The sequence below is a fragment of the Daktulosphaira vitifoliae genome, unplaced genomic scaffold (assembly GCF_025091365.1).
Source record: "Daktulosphaira vitifoliae isolate Bord-2020 unplaced genomic scaffold, ASM2509136v1 Scaffold_1, whole genome shotgun sequence".
NCBI classification, from domain to species: Eukaryota; Metazoa; Arthropoda; class Insecta; order Hemiptera; family Phylloxeridae; genus Daktulosphaira; species Daktulosphaira vitifoliae.
In genome coordinates this window covers 41,962,609-41,969,058 of record NW_026099572.1, presented here as the reverse complement: position 1 = coordinate 41,969,058, position 6,450 = coordinate 41,962,609, and the positions used below count along the sequence as shown (strand labels likewise).

The following is a 6,450-nucleotide window of genomic DNA, read 5'->3' as shown; positions in this document are numbered from 1 at the left end:
ACTAATATAGTGTCAGCTTAAGGTTTTTTTTATTGGTCTGTGTAAAATATTTTGCGTTTCATAACAAAATTTATGACTATTTTTTTAGGTGACGAGCAAAAAGAGTATATCTAGTTTTCATAATTATATATATATTATATCAGGTACTCATAATCATAAGTGTTTTTTTATGCTGTGACTTAGAGGGTTTTAAAATATTTTAATCACTTACATCTCAGAAGAGAAAGTTAATATTGTGTACTATTTTAATAATATAATATCTCGAGTACAGTATTTTATTTGAATATCTTTTAATATTCAAATTTTTGATACAGTTAATTTATATTGTAATTTTATCATAATATTATTCAAGTTCTTTAATAATTCATTTTACTTGCTAAGTTAATATTTGTGAAATTATAGAACTTTATTTTTTAATTATTTTCTAAATAACTATGTATCTAGGCCGATATTATTTTTTTTCAATATTTACTGACGATATCAAACCAATACATTTTTAAAACTTTGAATTTCAAATATAAAAGAATCTTTGGGAAAAATATCAATTTTTTATAAGTTATAAGTACTTTTCTTTTAAATTTTACTGGAATATAAATTAAAACGCACACTTATCGACAAATTTTAAAGAATGTAAACAAATTTAAAATTTAATTCCTAACATATTAGTGTCCCGCGTAATTAACTTTATTATAGGATCAGTGATAGTGATTAACATTATATAAAATTTTTGGATATAATTGTTTTTATGAGTGACAAAATAAATTGATTATGAATTGTAGTATACAGGTTCAAAAAATAAAGTAACAGGTCAATTGTTACTAACAATGAAAACAATAGAAATCCGTTTCCCTACTTACTGAACATTCTATAAATAGATTGTCAAATGATTTTCTTTTTTTATTCATATAGTACACTTAAAATTTTTTAATTTGATACAGATTTAAAAGATGCAGCACACATTCCTAAACATTCTCATAAATTGAAAGAAAAAACGTTCACAGCCTTTCTGCACTTTAGGTTGTTAATCTGACTATAATAAAAATAATATAACAAAAAAGATTATGTTTAAGTATTTTCTATTAAAATTTCATGTAAATCTAACTGTTTTACAATAATTGATTGCACTTCTAATAAGTAGAAAAAAAATTTGTTTTTAACCTTTTCAACGGCTGCCTTATATTAAAATATTTGTCTAAATAATTAAAATTGAAGAAAGGTTTTCATATAAATAAGTGAGAACTATCGTTATCGCAAATTGTAAAATAAGTTAGTATTAGTTTCAGACTGTGTTATCCTCAAAAAATACTTTAAAGGAGCATTAAAACGCCATCCATATTGGACAGTGATTTTGGGATGAAATAGGTACAAGAATCAAATGATGGAATTGAGTAAAGTTAAAAAAAGGTTAAATTAATAGTCACGTCAATAAAGCCTCAAATAATGCATTTGTTAATAATAACACAACAGTTTTATAAAAATAAATAAGGATAAACTAAGCCTACAGTATAGATACAACCTCAAATCTGTAACTATCGTTTTAACGTTGAACACTGCGACATATCAATTATATATATACAATTGTATATAAGATATATCTGAAAATATTCAATGTAAATAAAGCATCGTTTTATAAATTAACATATTTTGCAATTTGTATAATCATTAAATTTTTTCCCTATATTATAGAATTTTTAATTGATATAATGGTTATTAATCTATTTTTTTCTATAATATGGCTGTAAAAATTTACTCTTAAGAAAGTGGAACAGATCTAACTAATAATTCTTGTAATTTTGAATACAATCAAAACTATTAAAAAATTTTAAATCCTAATTATATGCCATATCTATATTTAGATTATAATTCTATAAGCTTTACAACATGCTAATGTTGTAATCTTTATGGACACCCCTTATAGCATGTTATAAGAGGTGAAGATTATACAAAAAAAAAATAATAATTTGGTAATAATTATTGTTTCACTCGTTTTCATTTAATTATACTATTAATATAATAATTTATTATTTTTATATATTATTTAAATTTTATTACATTATTTATTATTATTTAACACGTTTTAAAGTTATCTGACATATATTTTTTGTATAGGTTAAAAAAATATGATTGCTTTATTATTTACCACGAATTTCTTTTTTTGCTTATAACGTAAAATTAAAATTACTCTGGTAAATACAAACATAAAGTATACTCCATATACTAAAACATATTTTATATAAAATATATTTTAACCATAATTATAGTTTTTTGTAGTGTATACAAAATTAAAAAAAATATTTACTTACACAAAAGCATTTTTTAACTTCGATGCAAAGATGAAAAGGTATTGGTTTGTAATGGTGTGCTTATTTTTTTATGTTTGTTCATGAAATTTTTTAACTCTCATTAAATCGATTTTGTTCGTCTACGATTCAAAAAAAACTATTTTAATCTAGTTAAATCTATCGTTGCCAAAAATTAAAAAAAAACCTTTCAATTTTAAAAAATTATGCTTTCGTAAAAAGGCATTTTATCCTTAATGAAATTTTAATAAAGTATACCAGAGATTATGTGCATTTAATATTTCAGTGAATTTTTAAAACATAGCAAAATTTGTAAAATTACAAATATACAAATACAATATAATACACTGCAACAGTAAACTGAATAATTAATCAAAGGGATTTTTATCAATAATGATATAATAATATTTCTGGACATTTGTTATCATATATTTATTTTTTAAAACTTGTTGTATGTTATAAAAGTAAAATCACATCTTTTATTATAATGTAAAATTTGTTTTTTGATCATCTTGATAACCTTGCAAAAACTGAGACTTGTTCTGTTGCAATAACAAAATTATTGTACAATTTAAAAAAAACATCAGTGTTTTTTATGATTAATTACTGTTTATTATCTATAATAGTCCCAAATATGTCATTTTCCCATTGTGCTTGGTTTTTAACTCAAAATGGAAAAATTATACATGTCTATATTATACAGATATATATATATATATATAATATTTATTAATTTTTGAGGGGGAATACGTGGAGGTCTAAACCTCCTTCCTAACAGCTCCTATGAGTGGTAGGAAAGAGCAAATTTTATGTTGCCTCCGGTATCTATTTTTCAAGTATAATATCACAGAGGATAAGTATGTCTTCATATTTTGACTTTTAATCTAATTTGTCTGTCGAATAACACAAGATAATCTTAGAATGAACTTCAATCTGATCAATTGTTATTTAGTGTAACATTAAAGTGCACTACCAAATAAACTTTTAGTATTAATAATTTTAATCTGTCCAGTAAAGTCATTTACTGAATATTCTTGTGATAATAGAAAAATTACTATTAATAGACGTATAAAACTTGCGGATTTTTTTCTTATGTACATTCATCATTTGTTATGTTAAACAACATTAAATATTTTAGATTTAATCGTAAGGGTTTTTCTATATAAAAAACAAACCATTGGATAATTCTGTTTAGCTGAAATTTATAGGATTAACGGCGAAAATGTATTATCAAAAATGCACTACATTCGAGAATGCAACGGTAGACAGACGGTCGGCGACAGGCAACTGGAAGGCCAGGTGAACCGGTGGTAAGGCGCTATTAAGCGTGGGAGGGGATTACATTTGTGGGGACTCCCGTGTTAAAAAATTACTCTACACGCGTATAGTACGGCCGGCGATGTTGCGCTCATCGGATACGTGTTTTATGAAGTGTGTGTGTTTCGGCTTTAGTTCGTACGGTGGCGTGTAAAATCATTCGAAAAGCGCACGTGTAAATTCGTCGTCACTGCCACCGTTTTTTTTTTTTCATAACATATTTAGTATTGTGAAACTTTTTATATTTTCCGTAACTTTACGAACTTGTGAAGTTGACGAAAAGTTTGCTTTCATTCACCTAGTATTCATAACTGAAAATGACTGGCCAAAATTGAGTCTGGGATTTTTAACACCTGTTGAATAATCCAAAAAGGTAATATTTTGAATTTAACATTAATTTATTTTAATTTTAATATTTACTGAGACTATCAGTATAAATAGTATCACAATAAATGTTATTTAATAATTATTATTGTGTGTTTAAATAGCTAAATTATTGAATTCATGCATTCATATTTCACAGCAGATAAAATGAATTACATTGAATCAATATTAATATTAAAGATTTTGGATAATATATTTTTGAAAATTGGTATAGTTGCATAAATAAAATAATCTAGAGTAACAATAATCTCCGAGTTACACACCAAATTGAAAATGAAAAAATAAAAAATTGTCCTTATTAAATTATTAGTAATTATCAATATACGTAATCAGTCAAATAAAAAAAAATTAATTATATTCATATACAATTAATACAATTAAAATTATATATATATATATATTTTCAACTTTTTTTAATATAAATCCGATAAATGGACTTATGAAAAAAATGATATAACTTGAAAAAAAAATAAAATATTTAGATACCAATATAATTAAAAAACCTTTTTCTTCGTATAATTTTTAAGGAGGGAAGAATTCAATACAAAATTTTATAGACGTTATGTTTTAAAATTAAGTAACAATTGCAAAACATTTTATTGAGTTTTTACATTTATTTCAAATGAGGATAACTGTTCCTACTAATGTCTCCATGGATACTAGAGAATTTTTCTGCACGAAAACGTGACTTATTACTTTTATTACACTTTTCCTAGCTAATTTCTGTCGTTAAAGATATGTTATTGACCTCGCAGATAAATACTCATAAAGTCATATATCGCAAGATTATCTTCATAGCGGTAATTTTTATGAAAATAACCCATTAGTAAAACTAAAAAAATGTTAAACGTACTTTTATGAAAAAATTGCATCGTTCTCCAGACTGTTATTCTATCATAAATTACATCATGGTACATTAACTGTGATTTAATGATGGAAAACAGCATAAGTGTTATTAATTTTTTTCTTGTTATTATTTTGCATTAATACATGCTTAGTTCTACACAAAAAGCTATCTCCTCAAAATTATTGTTTATTTTAATTTAACAAATCATGATAGATACAATAAATGAAATATGCCGAAAAACTAAATATAATTTGATTTATATAAATATATATTAAATATAAATTTAATTTTTTTATTTTGAGAGGCGTTAATAATCAAAAACAGCCCTTGATTTGCTCTTATGCAAATTATACATTATTTTAAAAAGGGAATTATCCTAAACTGATGTAAATGGCTTATAATAAATCTATCTTAGGCTGTATAAATTGACTTTAAACTATAATTATATGCTTGTAAACATTTTCTTTGTAAATACGGACATATATTATCAGTAACTAACTGCCAAATTATTTTTTTTAAATATGTCAATACATGAATTACTCTTACCATCAATCAGTGTGAATAATAGTTGACAATTTACTCTATTAAAATGTTGGTTAAAATGTCTAAAATTTATCATATTCTCGTAGTTTAATATTAATCATTATCACAAATATTTTTTTTTTTTAATTTTCCAAGTTAAACATTTATTATGTATAACATATTTATATCCTATATATATTAATAAAATTTTTCCGTGAATTTTTCTGGTTTTTATAATTACTGTTACAGTATGAGTCACTCGTGTTTAAAAATCATTATCAATTATGTTTTATTCTAGTTCTTGTAGTAATGGTATTATGTTGTCCTATAAAAATGTTCAAAGATGTTTAGCGGGCACACTTCAAAGTTCATTTTATTTTTATTGTTCTCGATTACTCGGAAACGGCATACTAATAGAAGAAAGACATTGTTTTTTATCCTCTTTTTTACGAACTCAAGCGCCGTGTAGCTATAACTCGTGCGATGATCATCGTGTCGTCATCATAGGTAATCTTTTATTCTCACGGTAGTGCGTTTGAATAGTGTAATTATCTAATAGTAGCCATTTACGTTTTATTGTCGCCGCTAACGCAGTCTTACTATGTGGTTATTTTCCATGCTGTGAGTAATGTACGGAACACTACCTGCTTCATGTCGGGCAATGTCAAAAGAAATATGAGGAAAAAGTCTTATGACAATTACCCGGCAATAACATAATTATAACATACAACGACAACATGGTCATTATAGTATTAAAAAGGTTATGAATCGGACGGGGTTGAAGAATTTGATCAAAAACTACATTAGAGGGGTGCGGCTGGGATATTAAGAGTTACGTGCATGCGATTGCGGATGTCTTGTGTGGTCTTATGAATTTCAGTGAATCAATCGATGCATCAAACGCGTTCCGACTGGAAGTACTTATTGGAAATAGATAAGATCAAGTAGTCGATGTCCGATCAACGGATGTACTTTTATCGTGTACTACACGTTTATACGAATATTATGTTTTATATGATATTTCTGGTTATGTAAAACTGCCTGAACATTTAGGAGTATATTACTCTAGTTTACGAAAAA

At 25.2% G+C, this 6,450-nt stretch overlaps 1 protein-coding gene across 1 annotated transcript in view; it reads left to right on the top strand.

The window, feature by feature from the left end:
* The first annotated feature begins 3,673 nt into the window (after nt 1-3,673).
* The window catches only part of LOC126906517 (uncharacterized), a 28,785-nt gene continuing 26,008 nt past the window's right edge, over nt 3,674-6,450 (top strand). The window contains exon 1 of the mRNA XM_050687069.1: nt 3,674-3,990. The gene's annotated coding sequence lies outside the window, so the exon portion shown is untranslated. The remainder of the gene's footprint in view (nt 3,991-6,450) is intronic.